The sequence below is a fragment of the Gracilinanus agilis genome, chromosome 1, assembly GCF_016433145.1.
Source record: "Gracilinanus agilis isolate LMUSP501 chromosome 1, AgileGrace, whole genome shotgun sequence".
Classification (NCBI taxonomy): Eukaryota; Metazoa; Chordata; class Mammalia; order Didelphimorphia; family Didelphidae; genus Gracilinanus; species Gracilinanus agilis.
The window spans coordinates 356,741,739-356,766,236 of NC_058130.1; the positions used below are offsets into that span (position 1 = coordinate 356,741,739).

Genomic DNA, 24,498 nt, shown 5'->3' on the forward strand with positions numbered 1-24,498 from the left:
ACCTAACCTTACCTACATATTTATTTTTTATTTCACATCCTCAACTGCATGCCAGACCCTTGAACAACTGCATATCTTATAAGTATCTCAATCTTGGCATGTCCAAAATAGAACTTGTTATCTTTTCCCCAAAACCTAACCCTCTTTTGAATTTCCCTGTTCCTGTCCAGGGTACTAACATTCTTTCTCTTACAAAAGTTTGTTGGTATCATTCTTAACTAGATAGTTGCCAGATTTTGATTTTTGGCTCATCATCTCACATCCATCTATTCCTTCCTCTCTACTCACATAGCCACCATCTTAGTTAAAGTTGTCATGTCTTACCTGCACCACCACTGCAAAGGCCTTCTAATTGGCCTCTCTGCATCATCAGTTTACTCCATCCTCTACACAGCTGCTAACGTGATTTTCCTAACATACCCAGGTCTGACCATGTTACAGTTTTATTCAAACTTAGTGGATTTCTATTACTTCTAGGATCACATGGAAAGCTCTCTGATATTTAAAGTTCCTTACATTTCTCCTTAGCTTATAATTCCCTTTTCTTATGCTTTATTCCCCTCTTCATATTCTACAATCTGGCCATATTGGTATACTTACTGTTCTTCACATAAAATAATCTGTATCTTATGTCTGGGCCTGTCCTTCAATCCTGGAATGTTCTCCCTCTGTATTGCCACCTCTTAGCTTCTTTTAAGACAGTTCAAAAAACTTTTGGAGGCCTTTCCCGATCCCCTCAAATGCTAATGCCTTCATTTCTGAGGTCATCTTGGATTTATTTTGTATGTATATTGACATATTATCTCCCCCATTATAAAGTTAAGTGCCTGGAAGGCAGGAACAGGTTTTTGCTTTTTTTGGTGGGGGGAGGGTTATTCTCAGCATTTAGCACACTGTCTGATGCACAATTAGGGATAGGGACTAAATCTGTAATTTCATTGATATAGAGAATTCTCAAATAAGGAAATTCCCATTACCAGTACAGGTCAGCACCTTCTCTACAATTTATAGTCTTAGCAATGAGAGGCTAAGAGACTCACCCAGGGTTACAGATCTAGTATATGTCAGAAGTAGTACCTAGTTTTTCCTGGTTTTGAGGCTGGCTCTTTCATCATTATTCCACACTGGCAGCATTTAAAAAATGCTTGTTATTGGAGTGTCTTCAAGCCAATACAGCTGAGTTCAGATCTTGTCTCAGATGCTTACTAGCTTTGTGACCATAGGAAAGTCTTTAACTTGTGTTAAAAGAGGGACAATGTGGCTATAATACCCACCTTACAGTGTTGTAGAAGTCAAATGAAATTATTTATGTAAAAAAGATATTTTCCGGTATGAAATGCCACTTTGGAGGTTTCTGATCTAGCTAACATCAATCCAATGAATCCTGCATCAATTATTTATGAAATGGCAGGCAAAAAAAATTTTTAGGGCAGTACACACTAGAGAGAGAGAGAGAGAGAGAGAGAGAGAGAGAGAGAGAGAGAGAGAGTCAGAGACAGACAGAGAGAGAGAGAGACAAGTTGAAAATCTTTTGGAATTTCTAGGTCCTCTGTCACTAGCTAGTAGAGCTATCAATCATTATAATGGAGCAAGTACAGTGTAACAACCAATTAAAATTACAACAGACTGGTCTGATGCCAAGTGATAGCTGTGCCAGCCACTGACACTCATGGAAAGAGGGGCACCAAAGAGTGCTCTCCTCCCTTTACAATTTTATTTGGCCCATATCTACTTCTAGGGCCCCACTGGTAAACAATTACTACATACAATATTTCTTTATAAAATATGGAGCCTGAGGTTTATCATAGTTATATTTCTTTCAAACAATATTCTAAGCCAAAGGGAGAGTATATTTCTGGTTATCTGGTACTTCAGTCACCCCAAAAGGTAGGGAAACATACATATGCACAATTTTTTTCACTTAACTTGGTACAAATGGAAAGAAGTAACAGAATTAGATTTAGATTTGATATAAGGAAATATATTCAAATTAGAGCTATTACAGAGTACAATAGATTGCTTCAGGATATAATAGGCTCCTTTGAATTAGAAATGTTCAAGAAAAATTTGGATAACTACATAGAATGTTGCACAGAAATGTTGAATTTCTAGTATACAGGCTACTCCTACAAACCCAGAGTATAATCAGAACCAGATTAAAATATAAGTGGAAGTGCCTGATAAAATAAATAAAAACACAACACAACAAGATAATGTTAATTTGTAGTTTTCTAAGTCAATATGCAGCCATGCATGGGGACCTTTTTCTAATTGTGTTTGACACCACTGTGTAGAAGGCATCTCTATTCAGATACACAGAAGGAATTCTTTTTAAGGAATATGTAATACACATGAGAGGAACCAGCTAATGGTAGATAGAGAGTTGGCCTCAATGACAGAAAGACTTGAATTCAATCCTACCTCTGACACATACTGTCTATGTGACCTTCATAAGCCACCTCTAAGCCCTATGGGCAATTCTATAAGACTATAAATTGGATGCTGACCTGCATCAATAGGGGGAGTTCCCTATGACAATGAACCCAAAGCTCTAGTTCCTATCCTTATGTGCCTAATACAGTACTGATTAAAGTGTTTAATAAATACCCTGCCCCCTCTTCCCTGCCCCCAAACCTCATCTTCCTCTCTCCTGGGACATACAAAGTTCAGGTTTGGCATTACTAGCACTAATAACAATGTTCTTAGCAATTACTAGTTCATGTTTAATAGCAAGATGTAGGCCCATTCAGTAATCTTCTAGAAGTTCTTGAAATCTTCAGTTTTATAAAATATTCAATTAATCTGTGGATTGGGGTACTTTAGATAGACAGATTCAAAGTACTCTTAAAGTCACAAAGATATGAACTACAAATATTTATAGCCTGATCATTGACAGCAATTCCTGCTGGAGCTCCAAGTAATAAAAAGCTGCTTTGCATTAAGCAGAAGGAGTATATGGTCAGCAAGACACATAGAATAAAGGATGGCATTGCCAGGAAGGTAGTGAACAACTTTAATTGTCATAGCCCCAGAAGGCTGTCAGGAATACATGAATGGAGGTAATATCGAGGCAGATTTAGGTTTATGTAAGGAAAAACTTGCTGAAAATTAGAGCTACTGCAAAGTGGACTAGACTGACTTAAGAGGTAAGAGACTCCCTTCTCATTAGGGGTTAACCTCTTGTGTAGTAGGTTTTAGAGGACATCCTTGCTCAGGTTTAAATTAAAGGTATAAGTTAAGGCAGATAACCTCTGAGGTCTCTTCTAACAATGTGATTCTGTGATCTTGTTAAACTAGCTTCATTCTTTAATTCACTTTAGTATTCTCCTTCTCCCTAGTCCCCTCCAACTATGTTTATTTACCATATTAGCAACCTTATTTTGTTGGGCCTAAGTAACAATAAATATCCAAATTTGATATATTCTTGTTCCATCCCTAGTCCCTTGCTGGCTCTACTCATTCCCACTCTGGAACAGATAAGACTGGCTATTTATTGATTTTTTTTTCAGTTCATGGACAATTTCTTAGGGAAAAAAAATCAAAAATAAATAATCACCCTTGGATTAACCATCTATGCGAGTATGCTACAAGTTAGCAGGAAAATCTCACCAAAATTTGGAGTAATACTGGAATTTCTTACTGATGAAATTGAGGTGATGAGTTATTAAATAACCAGATGAGTAAAGTATTCATTCTAAAGAGACCAAGAGCCTGCCATTTTCAGGACATTAATAACACTGGAAGGGGTAGCTGGGTAGCTCAGTGGATTGAGAGCCAGCCTAGAGACGGGAGGTCCTAGGTTCAAATCTGGCCTCAGACACTTCCCAGCTGTGTGATCCTGGGCAAGTCACTTAACCCCCTATGCCTAGCCCTTACCACTCTTCTGTCTTGGAGTCAAGACAGAAGATAAGGGTTTAAAAAATAACACTGGAAGAAGTCAGGCCTCCCATTTGAAGAAGCAACTACAAGCAAGGATCCCTAGCTGTCTCCAAGATCATAGTCTGAGAACCATGGTCAGTGCTAACAGGCACTCACTGCAGTTAATCAAGTTTTCTTTCATTTTTTTTTCTACCATGCCCTAAGTAGATTTCTTTGTTGGGCAAAGACATTAAAGACATTATAATTTTACTGAACATTTAGCAATATTGGCTATCTTCTGCACAGTAGGGATTACTCCCCCCCCTTTAAATGAATGGGAATGTGTGCATTTGTGTTAGCAAAGTATTGACTGTTTCTTGTTCTTTTTGAAAAGCTATTTTTAAAAAACGTAAGCTAATAGATGCTTTTCCATAAAGATGACTATTTAAAAAATGAATTTCATAATATAGTTGCTATAGATATATTCTCTTCCAATTCTTCCCCACCTTTTTTTCAACAGAGGCTTAAATAATGCAGGTACAAATGCCACTTCTTTAACTATCTGATGGCTCCTCAGCCTTCTGGCATGTGGTAGCTTTGTCCCCATTGCCTTTTTTTCTTGGCCTGTCAGCGGTGAGAAACAGTTTTCTACCAATTACTGTCACATTGTGAATAAATTCAAACCTGGAAATACAAGTACTGAATATTTTCTTTAAATTTCCCCCCCAAAGCTGCATAAAGCAAGGATTTAGCATGTATAAAAAGAATTTAGCAAGCAATGAAAAAGAAGCGGCACATTGTACTTTCTGTTCTATAAATAAAAACAATGTAAGAAGGTAAACAAAAAGGCGCTCATGCAGTGAAGAGAAATGGGCAAATGACATCAAGAGTATGAAATGTAAATTTAATAAAAGGAAAGTTACAGCTGCAGAGAACATCAATTAAGCAATGTGACCCAAAATAACAGTGTTATGGGCTTTTCTGGGTGATTAATTATGCTTTAATTATAAATCATTTAAAGGGATTCATTTAGCATTTTACTCCTTCCTTAACATCAATCAGGTAATTTTAGTTTGCAGCCCTAAACAAACATCCAGGATTTTCAGCTGGGTGCCAATATAGTTTTGGTTTAAAAGTTGTTTAAAAAAAAAAAAGGTACTGGCAAAGTACCAAAAAAGAATGGACAATGTTCTTGGGTTATTACTATCACTCAATATTTACTAATTCCTTATCTATAGAGGATATAGTTATCCCTAATTTTAAAATATTCCTTAAACAGAACTCATGCACATTTTCTTCTTTTCTTTTTTGGAAACCTCATATTCTGAGGCAATAGGGATGGTCTAAAAACACATAGTTCAAATTGCTTTTCCCTCAGTATCAAACACGAAGTGTGTGGGCTACACAAGGCTAGAATCAGATTAAACTATAATTGAGAAATATTTAACAAAATAAATAAAAAATACCAAAACTATATATAGACAACATTAATAGGCGATTTTCTATATGTGGCCTGCAGGGATCCTCATGTGTAGTTTATTTTATATCTGAGTTTGGTACCATTGGTCTGGTCTGTCCATAAGCCAGGACAGAGAATTGACCTCACCATTGGTTGGCTAATAATAGCTAACATTTATATAGGGCTTACTGTTTGCTAGGTACTGTGCTAAGCACGCTATAATTATTATCTCATTTGGTCCTCACAACCATCCTGGAAAGGATGTGCTATTATTATATTCCTATTTTGCAGATGGGAAAACTGGGGCACAAGTTAAGTGACTTGATGGGGTTACACAGTTAGTATCAGGCTGGCTATGAACTCAGATCTTCTTGTCTCTTGGTCCAGTGCTCCCTCTAACAAAAGGGTTGTTTTTCTTTTTCTTCATTAAAAAAATATTTTTAGGTTGTTTTTCCCTAAAATTTAATTAGTTTTACTTTTTTTTAGCCTGGTATATTTATGCCTTTTCCTCAGTTTTATCATAAATTCCTTTAATTCATAAGTGATATTTGCATATTAGAAAGTAATATAAAACTATGAGGTCTAGGCTAAAAAAGAAAATGTCTTAGAACTTGGAAGTCTTTCAACTACTTCTTCTCTCCTATTTCCTATTGCTAGTTACTCATTAAAATCTGCAAACTTTCTACATCTTCTCACATGATACTTGTCCAGTCCCACTATCCCATTATCCTAGTGGAGGCCCATTGGTTCATCTGATGACTTCAGTGACAGCAAAAGTCCCCTGATTGGAAAGTGTGCCACTAGTCTTACTCCACTCCAATTTGTCCTATACAACACCACCAGATTAATTTGCCTGAAATATTAATTTAGCAGTGTTGTATATGACAGATTGGAGTGGGGGGGGGCAGAGATTCAAGGCAAGCTCACCAATTAGAAGATTCTTACACTATAAATGGTATCCTATTCTCCTTTTCAGAAATATTCAATTTCTGAATATTCAATCCTCATGATCTGCATTCTATTTGAAATGCCATTTTGGTAGTTTTAATAAAATCATTTCTGCTGAAAAAGTATTGATGTATTGTTCTGTTTTCAGAAAACCTCAAATATTAAAAGAAAAGAATAAATATTATTTGCACTAATCCTGATTTAGTAAGCTATTTATCCCTGGAGAATGGTCCACAGGGGAGAATTCTTCAGTCTTGATTTCTTTTTTCAGGAAAAATCATCAGGCTCAAGGGCATAAGTTCTTTTTTTAATATGGATCCCCCCTAATTAGAATAATTGGTTCATATTTGCCTCTATCAAAAATACTTTGACAAAAAAATAGGAAAACATGAACTGCATTAAAAGGTCCACTCAAAATCAGATTCTAACCTACTTTTCAAGTTTATTTTTCATCAGTATCATACATACATCAAAAAGTTGCTCTAGTTGGCTTGGTATATCCACTTCTGAAACTAGTAAATACATTTATACCATGAACTGCCACTCATGTCACTGACTTCATTCTTCCTTTGCAGCCTTCAACTATCCCAATTATTTACTTCATCATCACCCAACTCAACTCCTATTTTCTTTAAGAAGTCCTTCTTGATCCCTTCAGCCTACTGTGTGATCTCTTCCTTCTCTTAAGGTCAAATAGAATATTTTAAATGTTAGTATTAACATTTACCATTTGTGTCTAGAGAGCTTCTCTCTCTACATGATCAAGTCCCTGACAACAGAGATCATGTATTATAATTTCTTCTGTGCTTCACAGATTATAGCATAACACAATGCATATATGTAACAAATACTCAAAAAAACACGAGTGAATTAGTCAATCAAATCGGATGCATTTGTTTAGGTATAACTGATCACAGAATCTCAGAGATGGAAAAACCCTCAACAACCTTTATCACATTTAAGATTCTTTCTACAACTCACATAATAAATGATGATCCTCTAACTTCTGTTGAAAAACCTCTGATAAAGGGGAATTCACTGCCTCCTCAAGCAGCCCACTCCACTTTTAGGCGGTGCTCACTTTGAGGAAATTTCCCCTCACCAGCCTAAAGAAATCTCTTTGTAACTCATAGATTTAAGCAATCAATTAACAAACACTTATTAAGGTTCTATGTCCCAGGCATTGTGCTACAAATGAATTAGTTCTTGACCTGAAGGACTATCTATCCAGGGAAACAAAATATGCATATATAATTATATACAAAACACTTAACAAAATTAGTAAAAGGTTACTGGGGAAAGAGGTTAATGGCTGGAGGAAGCAGGGAAGATTTTCTATAGGAGGTAGTATATGAGTTCTGAAGAAAGCCAAGAAAGTAAAGGGCAAAGGATTCTACACACAGACATGAACAGTGCAAAAGAATAAAGATGGGAGATGGAGTGTTCTAAGGAACATAAAACAAACCAGTGTTGCTGGTTCATAGAAGGTATGAAGGGTAGAACAATTTAAGAAGCTTGCAAAAATAGATGGAGTTTACATTTTGATTACAGAAGTAAGAGAGATTTACTATGACTCATTAAGCAGGGACACTAAACTTTGAAAAAGTAGGTTTAGCAGCTAAGTGGAAGACTAGTAGGAGTGGGGAGAGACTTGAAACAGGAAGACCAATTAGAAGGTTTCTGCAGTGGTCCAGGCAAGATGTGACAGATTGAAGGCAAGTTTTAAATGTTTTTATTTTTTATTATTTATTACAAATTATATGTAATTACCAATTTCCACATAAGTTTTCTGAAGGTATATGATCCAAATTGTCTCCTTCCCTTCTTCCCTCCTCCCTCTAGGAGGTGGCAAACAATTCAATCTGGGTTATACATGTATTATCAAGTAAAATATGTTTCTATATTATTCATTTTTGTAAGTGAATAATCTCTTAAGACCAAACCCCCAAAACATATACCCAAATAAACAAATGGTAAATCATATGCTTTCAACTGCGTTCCTACTCCAACAATTCTTTCTCTGGAGGTGGATAGCATTCTTTTTTAGATGTCCCTCAGAATGGTCCTGGATCATTGTATTGCTGTTAGTAGCAAAGTCTGTCACATTTGATTGTTCCACAGTATTGCAGTTACTGTGTGTGCTGTTCTCCTGATTCTGCTTAATTCACTCTGCATCATCAGTTCATGTAGGTTTTTTCCAGTTCTTTCTGAAATCATCCTGTTCATCATTCCTCATAGCATGATACTATTCCATCACCATCATATACCACAATTTGTTCAGCAGTTTCCCAATTGAGGAACATCGCTTTAGTGTAGGAGTCCAGGTATACATTAATCTGATATTATTTTAAGGGTGCTCCAAAAGCTCATTCTTGTATTGCTTATAATTGGTTTCTGTAACCTTGAGTTAAATTGAACCTCAACCTTGCCAAATTCCTAGCCCTTCCCTAAGGCTACACTCCAGAAGGCTGGTCAGTCTCCTTATTTACCAATAACAATCAAGATGCCTTAGGCCATAAAGATTTCAGATCTAGGTATTAGCTGTATCTGTTGTTCTAGGTTCCTACAGTTTGCATCTCATGATGATTACCTCGTAATGTTACTGTATCAGACCACTCCACTAATTATCATTTTCTCTTCCCCCTGTACTGTTGTAACCTCAATAAAAACAGCTGTATGTGGGCTATTCACCATCAGAGCTTCATCCCAGTGAAGCTCTTTTCCACCAGAGCTTGCTCCTTGTCTGACTACATTATGCTAAAACTTTCTTTGTCTGTGTGTCTTTATTCTCACCTTATGTTCTCCTTAGTCCTTAACCAGTAACCCATTTTTCTCTCAGTCCCTGGTTCCTCTTTCTGAGTGTCCTACCCATCAGGAACCTTCGTGGAGTTGCTGGACGGCTTCACTTTAATTTCCAATTCTTTGCAAAAAGAGCAGTTATAAATATTTTTTGTACAAGCAGATCCTTTCTCATTTTTGTTTTTATCTCTATGGGATACAGATCTCATAGTGCTATTACTGGATCAAAGGGTGTGCATTGTTTTATAGCCCTCCCAAAGGGGCATAACTCCAAATTGCTCTCCAAAATGGTTGGATCAGTTCATGGCTCCACCAGCAATATCTTAGTATTCTAATTTTGCCACATCCCCTTTCCTTTACTGTCATATTGGTCAATCTGATAGGTAGTATTCCCAGAGTTGTTTTAATTTGCATTTTGCTATCAAAAAGGGATTTAGAACATTTTTTCGTATTATTGATAGCTTTGATTTCTTCATCTGAAAACTGCCTATCCATATACTTTGACAATTTGTCAACTGGGGAATAATTTTGTATTATAAATTTGACTTAGTTCTTCATGTATTTAAGAAGTGAGACCTTTATCAGAGAAATTTGTTATAAACTTTTTCCCCCAGTTTGCTTTTCCTTTCTATTCTTGGTTGCATTGCTTTTGTTTGTACAAATCCTTTTTAATTTAATATAATAAAATTATTTATTTTATATCTTGTAATGTTCTCTATCTCTTGTTTGGTTATAAATTCTTCCCTTCTCCATAGATCTGACTGGTAAATTATTCTATGTTCCCTTTATTTACTTATAATATCATATTTAATGTTTTAATCATATGCCCATTTTGACATTATCATGGTAGATGGTGTGAAATATTGTTCTAAATTTAATTTTTGCCATACTGTTTTCCAATTTTCCCAGCAGTTTTTGTCAAATAGTGAGTTCTTCTCCCCAAAACTGGGTTCTTTGGGTTTATCAGACACTAGATTACTGAGGTAATTTATCCCAAATCTATTCTATTGATCCACCCCTCTATTTATTAGCCAGTACCAGATTGTTTTGATGATTACTGTTTCATAGTTAAGATCTGGTACTGCTAGGCCACCATCCTTCACGTTTGTTTTTTTTAATTAAAATGCTTCACAGATTTTCATGTCATCCTTGTTTAGGGGCCAAGGTAATCTTCTCTGTATCTTTCCAATTTTAGTATATGTGCTTCTATAGCAAGCACTGTAAAGGGCTTTAAATGATATTCAGATACAGTTGTATTTGGTCCTCTACTGGAGAGAGACTTTAGAGATTATTTAGCAGGGGACTGTCTTGGTTAGGTTGTGCTTTAGTAATAAAACACTATGGCAGGAAGAGGAGAAGACAGGGATTTGGGGAACTGAGGAAAATAAGGAATTTCCTGAAATATTACAGGTGAGAAGTAATGAGGGCCTGAACTAAAGTGTTGGCCATAAGAATGGAAAGTTTTGGCTTGGATATGCTATGGAAGTAGAAATGGCAAGATATTATGGGAAATGATTATATATGTGGAGAGAAAGGGAGAGATTGAGAATAATTCCAAGACTAACAAACTGGATAAACAAAGAATGGTGGTATCCTCAAGGAAAATAAGGAAATTCTGAACTAGTGCTAGGTTTGGCTCAAAACGGAATGATTTCTATATTGAACACACTGAACTCAAGAAGTCTATGGGAGTAAAGTTGGAAAGATCCAATAGAGAGGGAGTGGTTTGGGGTCTGAGGCTCAGGAAGGTGACTAGAACTGGACAAAGTATAGTCTCCAAGACCCTCACTAAATTTTTCTTTTATTTCTTCCAGGCATGCTCCAATGTGTCTATGTGATTCTGGAAATGGGGTGCTTAGAATTAAACTTGAACTTTTTAATGTGATCTGAGCAGAGGGTGAAATGGGGCATTTCCCTATGCAGTTAAAAAGCTATAAGAAAAGTTAGTTTGAGGCTCAGCAATCCAGGCTTGTTGTGAAGGGAGCCCTCTGTAAACTGGACAATGCTGTAGACATTACCCAATGCTTTTTACATAATTATCTGCTTCTCTTCAAATTATAGCTGCATTGGTTTGGTTTGACCAAAAATGTTTCTAATTTGTGAAATGAAAACTGTACCCACAAAGTTCATACCTTTCTGTGCAATCACAAGTCTCAACTGACTCCCTGTAGTCTCTTGCTTTTTACCAGGCCACCAGAGAGACATAAGGGAATCTTTGAACAGTCCACAGTTAGCTGCCCTTTAAATTAATCAAATTTGATTCAATTGTTCATGCTTGCTCTGACCAAAGCCACTTAATAAATCATATAACCAATTTGATGTCTTTTACATGAAAATTTAGGTTTATGAAATTCATCTGAGACCCCAAATGACTTTGGGTTTTGTGACTGACTACAAACAAAATCATGGTATATTCTGACTACTTCATTTAGTGATTACACCAGAGTTCTGAATATTTTCAGTTCAGATAGTTTATATTTAGGAACTCAAGAGCATGCTGTCAGAATAGCAGGAACTATTAAGTCCTTGTTAAATCAACACTGTTGAATGGGTGAAAAGAATTAGCAGTAGGAAAAATTTGGTTCAAAAGGCAAGAAAGCACAAATTCTGCATAACAGGTGATTTTTTTCCCAAATAAACTCTTTAAAAAAGAACTCCACTGGCATTTCACTTCAAGGAATTTTCATTTGAAAAAATAAGTTGGAGTTTGTTTTCTGATCTGTTTTAGCTCCAACTGTTTAGAGAGCTTTCCTGGTTTTTATTATTTCATTAAACACAAGATCTTTCACAAATGGCACATAGCAATCTTGATGAACTCTCTTTTGATTTAGGCCAAATAAAGAGACCAACTTTTAAGTAATCAGCACTATCCTCTGGATAAGACACACTCTTTTATTCTCCAGACATAATCAAATTCTTCATTTTTTTTATTGCCAATTGTGCAGGCTAATTCAAAGAATTAGATGCATTATATTTTTTTAAATGAAAGCAAGCAAGATCTTTTTTATTTTTCCACCACTCAAATGAAAAATTGCCCTGTAATTTTGGTAGCATTTACACCTATCCAAAAGAGTGCACTGGATACATTAAAAATATAAAACTGATTACAATAATTAAAACAGCAGTGCAACTCAATGAAAAAATTAATAGTTCCAAGTTCAGTCATCCCTTGCTTTATTGTGGTTTACTTACCTGGCTTCACTCTATCATGGTTTTTTTTTCTTCTAAATCTAATTCTGTATAGGGAGTTACATTTATCAAGGCACACTGTTGGCTGATGGAATGAAAGGCAACCAAACACAACGCTGTGTTCTATATCCTGGGTGCTGATTGACTCAGTGACTGTAGGTTAATACAAGTGTGAAAAAGATTTATAGAGAGTGAGAAGAGTTTATAAGGCCTTAAAATATATATAATAAAATAAATATAACATTGCTACTAAAAGGATTTTCACTTATTGTGGTGGTCTCTGGAACGTAACTCCCATGATAGGTGAGGGATCACTGTATCTGCTAGCTGGTGATTATAGATTGCAAGGCTATTTATTATGCAGATGAGAAAATGACCCCTACTCAAATGTCAGGTCACCAGGACCCAAAAATTAACTGAGAGTCAGTCTATTGATAATGATGACGTCCAATTCACCATGTTTAGCAAGAAAAAGTCCCCTCCCAATTTATCAGCTTTAAAATGTAAGGACTTTAGCAGCTAGTCAAGACTGTATAGACTGTTACAATCTGTTTTAGACTGGTTGATAATTGAGAAATACTGATCTAGTTCAAAGCTCTCATTTCAGTCCTCAATATCTTATTCTAATCAAAGTTATACAACTAACTCATGTCAAAAGAGGTCAGAACTCTGACTACTGATTCTTAATAGTATTCTATTACAGTAGCCTACAAGTTTTTTGTTACCCCTATCAGTAAAATATCATTTATCTAATATTTATTTATAAAATTCATAAATGTACTATTATGCTAATACTTTTTATGATAAAAAGATTGTTTCAAAAATAGGCATTTTTTAAAACAGTGAGATAAATCTGAAATAATTCATTCTAGACTTAATAGGAAGTCACTCAAGTTTACTGAGTAAGTGAGGGACAAGATTAGCTTTCTGTCTAAGATAGTGATAGGCAACCTTTTGAGTTTGGTGTGTCAAAATTCACCAAAAAAACAAGCATAACTCAGGTGGTGTGTCACTTCAAGAAAAAAACACATAATTTCGCCATATTTATAGTTTAAATAACAAAAATGTATCATTGTAATATATAACTATATTTAATAAATCAAAATAGGTAAATTAATATAGGTAGAATTGTCATCTATACTGCACAGTGTCCACACTACACTACAGCAAATGTTTCATCCTTGGCATGTGGCCCCATACTTCTCTATATGCAGCCGCATGTCACTGAAAATGGCTACATGTGTCAATGCTGACATGCATGTCATAGGTTTGCCATTACCATTCTAAGGCAAAATCACTTTAACTACTTTGGAAAAGGATGAATTGGAGACAAGAAGGAAACAATTAGGAGGCTATTATAATAGTCCAGTTGAGGGGTGATGAATGCCCAAACTAGGGTGGTACAAGTAAAGACAATGGCTGCAATAAATGTGGTGTTAGAAACAGTGATATTCGGCAATTGACTGAATATATCATGCAATGAGGCCTTTGAGAAGACACTAAGGTGGTGAATATAGGGAATGGAAAGATGGTGGGGCTTTTAACAATGAGAGGGAAGTTTGGAAGGGAGGTGGGTTTCTGAGCAGAAAAATAATAAAATGGGTTCTGGAAGGCATATCACAGCACATCCATGCTTGCTCATTCTGTGTGACTCACTCTATTTAGGAGGTATGCAGGGCTCTTCTATACTCGTCACTACCAGAATGCACAGCCAAGCCTGCCTCTCCCTACTCCCCTAGGGGCTCCTGCCACAGCCACAAAGTGATCTAGGGAGCAGGAAGTGGTTATGCTGCAGATGGGATGAAGGAAAGTTATGGAATTTTTTCAAGGACACCTACTCGTTGGTTAATGTAAGTATATGGGTGGTGTTTGGGTTTTTAACTGACATAAGAGGTTGATGTCCACTTCACAATGGGAGAGGAGGAATACTAGAGGATAAGGGTAAGTGTGGTTATGTTGTAAACAATTCATCTCATATTCTCACCATTTGATTGGCTGGTCATATAGCTTGTAGTAGACCATCAGGGCTACATCAGTGCTTCTACCCTCAGAGCTATGAAGACCTTGGTTCTATTATATAAGACTGACATGGAATTCATCTATGTTATAGTTTTACAAGTACAGAAAAATTCTCAAAAAGATTCTCTATCTCAAAGTTCATTAATACTTAACAAAGGAAGTAAGAGACAATCTAAGAGTTAGTGTGGGGGGCAGCTGGGTAGCTCAGTGGATTGAGAGTCAGGCCTAGAGATGGGATCCTAGGTTCAAATCTGGCCTCAGACGCTTCCCAGCTGTGTGACCCTGGGCAAGTCACTTGACCCCCATTGCCCACCCTTACCACTCTTCCACCTAGGAGCCAATACACAGAAGTTAAGGGTTTTAAAAAAAAGAGGGTGAATGGATATCTAGGGAGCACAGTGGATAGAGCATCAGGCCTAAGAATAGGAGATCCTGGGTTCAAATCTGGCCTCAGATCCTTCCTAGCTGTGGGACCTTGGGCAAGTCACTTAATTAACCTCAATTGTCTAGCCCTTATCACTCTTCTATCTAAGAACCAATACTGAATATTGGTTCTTAGAAAGTAAGTTTGAACTAATAAATCGTGACAAAGGTATATGATTTCCTTCTCTTCTAATTTTTTAAAGACATTATTCAGGCCACAAATTCAGTTATCAATGACTTAGATAAAAACATATGGCATTTATTTTGGCATAATAGTGCAAAAATGTCTGATTTCTGTTAAACTTTTTCAGTTTTTCCAATAGTTCCTATCAATTTGGGAATACCTTCCTAAATAATTTATGTTACCAGGTTTGTTGTACATTGTTATTCAGCTTGATTATTTGATTATTCCTTGTGTAATTTATTCTACTGATACTGGTTAAAAAAAAAGTCATCAAAACTGCTGTTTTAAAGTACAATTTAAGATCTGGAAGTATAATTGTCATTTTTTCTTGATTTCCCATCTAAATGAATGTTATTATTTTGACTAGTTCTGTAAAGTGACTCTTTGGTGGTAAGATTTGTATAGCGCTAAATTTATATGGTAACTTTGGTAGGATTGTCATGTTATTATATTGCATGTTCTAGTCATGAACAACGAATACTACCCTAGCTACATTTATCTTTTATAGAGTATTTTGTAATTGAATGTAGAGAGTGTGTTTTGTAGATGGACTCCCCAAAATATGTTTTTTGCAGTTATTTTGAATAGAATTTTCCTTTCTGTTACCATCCTCTGTGTTGTTATCCAAAATGGTATTGATTTTTATGGCTTTATTTTGAAGCCTCTCACTTTGTTCAATTTACAAATCAAATCTGATTTGATTTGATGATTACCCAAGATTTTCTAAGTAAATAATCATGTCATTAGCAAATAAGGATAATTTTGTCTCTTCTTTGCCTATCTTTACATCTTGAACTTTTCTTGCTTTATTATGATTGCTAGAATTTCACGAACTATAAGAAATCTTCTAGTGTATTTATATTGAATAAATTGCTTGGTTTTGGTCTTAGATATACTTTTTATGATATAAAAAGTTCCCTCTATAACATTACAAATGATCTCTTGGATACATTTCTTTAGAATGACAATTTTATTTTAAATTTTGTAATCAGTATTCATTAATGATATTATTTCTATAATTTTGCCTCTTTATCTTTCCCTGATTTAGGTATTTTTATTTGTCTCATTAAAGGAGGTAGGGTAGAATATTTTTTCTAAAATTTTGAGAATAATTTTTGCAATCTAGGCATTAATTGTTTAAAAGTTTGATAGAATTCTTCTGTGAATCCAAAATGATGAGGAGTTCTCCCTCCCCACCTATGGTAATCCTTTCGGGTGGTTCAATTTCCTTTTCTTAAAATGAATTATCAAAGGTTTATAATTGATTATTTTTATTTTTAATTTATGTTTAATTTATGTTTTCAGTTCTGTTGGCATATAACTGTGTACAATAAGAAATACTGAACATAATGAGAAGCATGAAATAACTTATATCAAGTAGTTCAAGTGAAGTTAGCAGGGCCAGGAAAAGAATAAATACAATTACTACAAAAAATAAATGTAAAGCTTAGCACTGCCAAAAAAACCTTATTACAAAATTATAATACCTACCATTGGCTCCCCTAAAAGAAACAATAAAACATCTCCTCCCTGTTCCTGTACAGATGTGGGAGTTCATGGGCTATCTAATGGGAACACTGAATGTAACACCAGATTTTTTTGTATATGCTGATAGGTTTTCCTAATTTTTATTCTCTTCTTCATCTTTTTTTTTAATCCTTTGTTATAATGGATTGTTGCCTAGGACCAAAAAAGGAGAAGAATACGGGGGAAATGTAGATGATTTTAAACCAAAAGATACCAATAAAAGCTTTTACAAAATAAGAAGTTATGTCAGACTCACTTCACTAGAAAGGCAGCATAGTTTAATCAGAGAAAACTCAGGTCTGGATCCCAGCTCTGACACTAACCAACCATATTACTACAAGCAAATTATTTAATTCTTTCATCCTCAGATTCTTGATTGGTAAAATAGTTTAACAGCTACCATTGACATTTATTTAGGGTTTTACATTTTTTATTATGCTTTATTCAGATTAACTCATTTATGCCTCAGAAGAACACTATGATGTAGGTATTACAGATATTACTATCCCTATTTTATAAATGAAACTGGGGCTCAAAAGTAAGTGCCTTGTTTATTCTCTCAGCGTGATGTAGAATTTAAGTCTAGACCTTTCTCTTAATGATTTTTTTTTTCAATTTAACAAGCATTTACTTTTTTTCTCCCTGTCTTTCCCCAAAGAGGGAAAGGTAGGAAGGGAAAGGAAGAAAAATAAAACCAAAACTAGCCACATCCAAAAGTTTGTTTTTAATTCTGCATATTTAGCCCATTATTTCTGTCAAGGTGTAAGTTATCATTCATTGTTGTTTTTTTTTTTTGGAGTCAGAGTTCGTCATTGTATAGGTGATTTCAAATACTGATAAAAAAACCCAGCACTGTATCTATTATATTATAATGATTCTCCATAACATATATCACAGCTTTGTTTTAGAAATAGTGATGTGCATACCTTAACGTTCTATATAAATGTAAGCAATTATTATTTCCTTTGACAGTGTCTATGAGCATCAGTGAATCAAACAAACATGAAGAAACTGTCAAAGGCTTTGTTCAGATTCAGATCTACAAATTCTCCTGTGATTTCCATGTGAGCAAGATGGAAGTATGTATACCAGATAACATTACTGGTAGGTAAATTCATAGCTGGTTGAATGATCATACTCAAACATTATGATGAATGGATCAATGTCATAGGAGCAAGGGTTCCTTTTTTGTGTACTATTTACCAATGACAGAGGAAAAAATACACCATGATTATTAAATTTCCAGATAACATAAAGCTCTGAGGTATAGCTAATTCCTTAGATGATAGAAACTAGATCTTAAAGGATTGGGAAGATAGAATAATGAGCTAAATTTAGCAAAACAAAATATAATATGGATAAATGCAAAGTTCTGCTTAGGTTTGAGAAGAAAAATTTGAAGTCCAAGATCGACATTGATGTTTGGAGAGAAATGTCTAGACAGTAACTTATGAAATAAACATAGTAATTTAGTTTGATTATAATCTCTAAAGGAGTCAAAGAAGCTAATGCATTCTTACACTGCAATTAAGAGAAGTATATTGTCCAGAATATGGAGATTCTAGTCCAACTGCAAATGATCTATGCTAGTCAGAGTGATGAGGAATAGTACATTCTAAAGATGGCCAATGTGGTGAGGGGCTTCGAAACTGTCATATCAGAAGTACTGGGGATGTTTAGCCTAGAGAAGAAATAATGAAAGCAGGGGAAGATTATATTAATACTACTAGAGTAGTATGCTATCAAACAGATATTAAATTCATTCTGTGGTGCTGCAGTATAACTAGGAAAAACAGAAGTTACGAGGTAATAATTTTCAATTTAATAAGAAGATATTCTCTAGAACTTTAAGTGACTAAAAATGGAAATATCTTCAATCATGTAGCACTGCAATCTGCATAACAAATATGCTTAAGGAAAGGCTAGATGACCAATGGGGTCCACATTGTTGAAGGAATATATTCATCAAAGTGGCTGGGGTAGGGACAATGTCAGTATTAAATGACCTCTAAGGCATCTTATAATTCTTGAGATTCTCAAATTTTAATTCACTTCTATGGTATATGGCTCATGATCTTGAATCAAAACATATCCACTGATTGCATTTCTACCTCAATTTGTGAACATAAGAATATGAACACATATAACATTTCCTCACATTTATTGACCTTACTCAAGGGTAAATGTTGAAAATTAATATTACATATTTATTCTCAGAATTATAAAATTTCAGGGTAGAAGAAACCTTGAAGGACACATAATCCAATATATACCTGTAGAGGAATCTTCTCTACAAGATTCCTAAGAGATCCTTTCAACATCGTTAGTCATTGAAAATTTTGGTGAGGGGGAACCCACCATCTGTTAAGGTAGCTAATTCTAAATTTTGATAATTCTCATTGTTAGGCATTTCCCCTATAATTTTCTGTATATTTTTCTGTAAATGTGTGTTATCTCGCCTTAACCTCTTTTTTAACCTTCAGACATATCTCCAACTACCTATCAGACATTTTTAACTAGATGTTCCATAGATACCTTAAACTCAACATATTCAAAACGGAGTTAATTATTTTTACCTCTCAAGCCCTCCCTTCTTTTAAATTTACCTATTACTATCAAGACCCCTGCCATCTTCCTAGTCACCCAAGCTCAAAACATAGACGTTTTCTTGACACTTCATTCTCTTTCACTCAACTTCTCCCTACCCCCAAATCATTCTCTCTCATTTCTTAAGGAATTCTAACTTAATCTTTTTCCTTCCTCCATAATTCCTGACTTTATGTTATGGCAATTTCACATTTGTGTTGATGCTCCTTCAAACTCACTAACCCATCAGCTCCTTAATTTCTTAAAAATCTACTCATTTGATCATACAAATTGTTAAGGAATATTATTACCTGGACATGACACAAAGGTTCATCTATGTATTCAAATAATATCTTCATTCCTTTTAAAACTATTCTTCATCTCTTATTGAAATCTTCAGCATCTTACCCCTCACTAGTTTTTAAGGCCACTACTCTCACTACAGTTTGCCTCCCCTGACAATGTCACCTCTATAGTTAACAACCTCAGTTCTCCACTGCCTTCCACTCTGAAACTTATGTTGCCCACACTTATTGGCATTCATTCCTTGTTATACTAAGCTCTGGAATAATCCCACCATCTCTGACTTCTGATCCTATTAATAAAGTGGCTGAATGGAACCAGATCAACTGTGCTCTTACTTCTTCTGCAAGATAATCTTTTTACTTCTCTCTGGCTGGTTCTCTTTTATGTTCCCCACAGAAGCTGTCTCAAATATTGTCTTATTTCCTCAAGTTTTCTGGCTAGTATCTCATGACGCATCCCTTGAGCTCTGAATCATGCCTCTTATATTGCTGAATAAAATTGAACCCATTCACTGTGAAGCTTCTCTATTTCCCTTCTAGTCATTTCCAATCCTTCGGACATAAACCACAACTCTTTCTTTTTTTTTTACTAATCTCTGATAATGAGGTGATCCTTCTCCTTTGCAAGGCCAATCCCTTTACATGCCCTTTAGTCACATTCGCTCCCAACTTCTCCAGAAGATTGCTCCCAGAGATTACTCATCTCTTTCCAATTTTAAGTCTTTTCCTATCAACTATCTTCTTTCCTGCTGCTTTCAAAAATGCCCGATTTTCTCCTATCTTTAAAAGAAATAAACTCTATCATCTATCATCCCTTTTCTGTCCTCCTCAGCCAAATTCCTAAAAAACCATCTGCACTAATTGCCTCCACTTTCCTCACTTCTCAATCTTTTGTAACCTGGCTTCTGAACTCAGCATATATCTGAAACTGCTCAACCTTAAGTTACCTATGATTTTGACTGACAAATATAATGTTTTTTACTTTGTCCTTATACTTTTTGTCCTCTCTACAGGATTTCAGGCAGTTGACTTCCCTATTTCCTCATGAAAAGCACCAATCCCAAAGCAGGTGTTTAATAAATGCAGGCCAATTGACCGATTCCCTCCTCTGGGTTTTCTTTACACTGATCTTTCCTAATTCTCTTCCTTTCTGGCTGTTCCTTAAGTCTCCTTTCCTGGTTCATCCGCCATCCATATCACGTTCCTTAACTAAAGGTGCTGCCTGGGAATTTCAACTAGATGACTTCTCAAGTCCATCCCAGAATTCTGTTAGTATCCCCTACCCCCATCCCCATCCCCAAAAATGAGAGATCACTTCAATTTCTTTGGCTTGAATTGATAGGAACAACTTGGAAGCTGGCAAGTCTAGTGTTGGCATAGCTAGTATGATCTCAAATCAGCTTTGTGCACAGTGCCCTCTGGCGTGGAGGAAGTGCCATCATAGCATTTATCACTACATATGACACTGCAAGTGTTTCTGCTACATTATCTCTGAAAAGCACTGGAGGCAATGAGCCTGGTACATGTATTTGATTTCATAGTCGAACTGGAATACTTAATAGCTAGCAATGACTTGGCAGATGTAATTTTTGAATCCCGGTCATAACTATGTTATGCTACATAAAAGAGAAAATGTATGCCATTAGATTTTATATCCTCTTCTAAGTAAAAACTGCTTTCAAATGCTATGCCAACTCTTGATTAGTAGAACTATTGTAGGGCACCAATGACACCAACAATCCAAAACATCTGGTAATCCAAAAGTCTTTTATATTTGGGGGTAGAAATTAATATTAAATTTAGTTTTCATTACCCTAATACAAATAGGTATTAGGTACTATACAACTAAAAACTGGCTAGATATAATATACAAAGATATTAATTTAGACTATGCTACAAAAGATGTTATTTTAGTTATTAATATCTTTAGAAATCTTTTAAATGGTAAATGCATAAAATGAAGTACATTTTGTAAAGCATAGGAAGTTAGCAAGAAGGGAAAATGCTATACATTTTGTCTCCATGGGGAAAGATAAGGAAAAGTGGTTACCTTTCTCAAATAATTCTACACAGAATGTTATCAACTAGCACTTTATGTTAATAGCACACAGGCTATAAGAAAAAAGCACCTTTTAAAAAAGCAAACTTACTAGAATAAGCATTTCTTAAAGTATAATCTAAAACTTGCTAACTTTGAAAAAATGCATATTGTAAGATAAGCACAAACATACTATAAATATCAATGGAAATGTATAATGCCCTCCAAATAAAAAAGAACATTTAATATATACATATTTGACATCTTCCCAAATGGCTATAAAAAGTTATGGAAAGCCAGAAATACAATGGAAATTGATCAAGGATTAAATGTTATTGTATAATCTAATTCAATTAAACAATAAAGGCTAACTAAAAAAAAATAAAGGATAACTGAATGTTACCATCTTTTTGTGGTGGCAATCTTTTTTATAGTCTAAAGATAAAAGAAAGGTAAGCGCCTGCTCAGTAAGGATGTTTATATTTTCACAAAATAACATGCAATCTCTGATTTCCACATAAAGCCACCCGAGGGTATCCTTTTTTGGTCAATACATGGAGTGTTACACAGACACAAAGCCCCATGAAAGAACAATGAAAATCTATCTCTAAATCATCTCATTGCTTAAATATGCATTTATATTTTTGAAAGTTATTGGTAAATATGTAGTTATATATTGGAAAGTTATATCAGTCCAAGGAAAAATAAGATATCTACACCAAAAAGAGCTTTTCTATCCTATCTATCTTAAAATATATGTTAAATATACATTTAAATGAGAAGGAATAAATTTCCAAGATGCACATTAAGTGTGGAATGCAATTTTTGTGCTTATTCACAATTTTTTAAAAATTGTAAATCATTTAAAAATGTTACTTTAAAAATGAAATCTAGGTTTCTTATAAGTACATAAAATGATTGGTTTCCTTTCTATAAAGACAGGCTTCTTTTGTGCTCTTGTGGCACTTATCTTCTATCTTGGGAAGCTATTATGAAAATAACTTACATGATAAAACCTTCTGTAATTGCAAGAACTTATTTTTCCCATTTGAAAAGTAAGAAAGGATTTTTAGTTACACATTACATTGGCTACAGATGACTACACACATATTTGGATATAAAATTTAGACATTTTTGGTTAAAATCAATTAAACTGAGAAGTCCTTCCCTTCTGGCTGTCTATATTTTTCTTTAATCCTGGTCAGTGTAAACCCTTATTACAAGTAATTTGAGACTATAAGGCTGAGGAAAAATGCTAGCCTCACGATTTTTGTCATTTCCCCCCTCTCTTTCCCTGCAGGCTGCTACTGTTGATAGCCTTTATGGAAATATAAATTCAATCAGCAGCTGCAAATTTCATGAGACGTCCATCTTCATGCTGAATTTCTAACTGAGTGTCAAAACAATCTGTGGATTTCTCCCTGATGAAACACACATTGAATTGTAAATTTCTGCAATTTCCTCATGTTTGAATTTCAGCTGCAGTGCTAGCTAAAGTAGTGCTAGTCTGGATTCAGTGCCTACCAGGCTGAGACAAGTGATTTTCTCTTGTTAGCCTCTCTCTCTGCCATTTAAAGAGTTAAACTGTAGAATTCCACAAAATGAGATTTTTATTTTTTATTCTAATGGAAGGAAGGAAGTATATGAAAATCAATACTAAAATTTCTTTGCAAGTGAATTACTTCATCTGATGTTTTCCATTTTAATTTTACTGCATTTAGTGATAAATGGATGAACTAATTATGAAAAGTATTTTCTATGGGGCCAAAAGATTACAAAAATATGAATTGGAAAAATTTAGGAAAACAAGAACTAGAACAGGCTCTTCTTTAACATGTTTTATTCTTAATTAAATGTTGCCAGAGAAGAGAAAAATGTTAAAATACAGAATTAATTAAAATTGCTGGCACAGGCACTACTGTTAACACATACTCCTTATGAGTTCACTCTCTACCTGATAGTAGTTTGTAAAAGGGCAGCTTCATCCATATAGCTATTTGTATAAATAACTAGAAAAGAATGCATTGTTATGCAGGCTATATTAACAAGACAAACCACAAATGTTTTACTTCTTAGAAAGATATCTTAAAATAGTCTTCTTAAGAAGAGAATACATGGCAAAGTAAAGAAAACATGGCATTTTCCAAAATAACCAATTTTTTGCACCTGCTACATCTCTTTATTAATGATGCTAGCAATTAAATAACCCAGAAATCCACTTTAAAATTGCAATGGCATAGAATACAGCAGTGACTAACCTAGTTAAGTGATTAATAAGTAATAAATGAAATTAGAATCAATTGAGTGACAGGTGACAAATCTACAAACAAATTCTTTGTCATTTGGTTGATTCAGTCATCTGGTTTGTAAGCATTAATTCTAATGGTGGCACTAAATCAATACCAGAAAAGGAAAACTAACATAAAAACTGAAAATCCACAAGAAAAGCTCATGTACATTAATATAGGTAGAATTCAGCAAATATTCTAAAAAAACCAAAACAAACCCTGCTCAACTTTTAATTTGATTACCAAAAACCAATTGTTATATTCAATTGTAAGTTCCTAGAGAGGAGAGGGCACGCCAATGTATTGTACGCTGTATAGCAGATAATAGAGCAGAACATGTTAAGCTTTGGTAAATGTTTGGGAGATGAACATTTGTAATAGCATATACCCATTCAATTCTTTAGTAGCAATGGTGACAGATCAAGTGCTTAAAATGGGACTGATTACAGGAGGGAACATCAAAAAGATTCTAAGATGACTGATTTGCCTTCAAATTTTAATTTGACTATTCATCTGACACAATTGTTTCCAAAGGTTTTTATAAGAACTGACTCTAGCCTAGACCTCTACAGAACCAATATATATTTTTAAAATTATCTCCATTGATTTTTTAAAATGATATGTAAAGAACTCCAAGTCCTCTTCAACCTGAAAATTCTATGATTCTTATAACATGTTTTCCATAATAATAATTAAAATTTAATTTAAATAATTATAAAGTTTGTAGGAAGTTAGGTCAGTCACGAATTGTTGTTAATTTCTTGAAAATGACCAAAAAGGTTGTTCCCATTGACTAGGCGAAGGTCTCAATTTGGTGTTGTGGGCAACTAATATATAGCTAGCAAATTTTTATAAAACCAACCCTATTGTAATGA

At 34.7% G+C, this 24,498-nt stretch overlaps 1 protein-coding gene and 1 non-coding gene across 2 annotated transcripts in view; both read right to left on the reverse strand.

Annotated features, from left to right (window-relative positions):
- NDUFAF2 (NADH:ubiquinone oxidoreductase complex assembly factor 2) overlaps window positions 1–24,498 on the reverse strand; it is a 251,199-nt gene that overhangs the window by 123,760 nt on the left and 102,941 nt on the right. The window lies entirely within an intron of this gene.
- Window positions 10,177–10,283, reverse strand: LOC123232692. Its single transcript, XR_006505218.1, has one exon. It is a non-coding gene; the product is annotated as a U6 spliceosomal RNA (small nuclear RNA).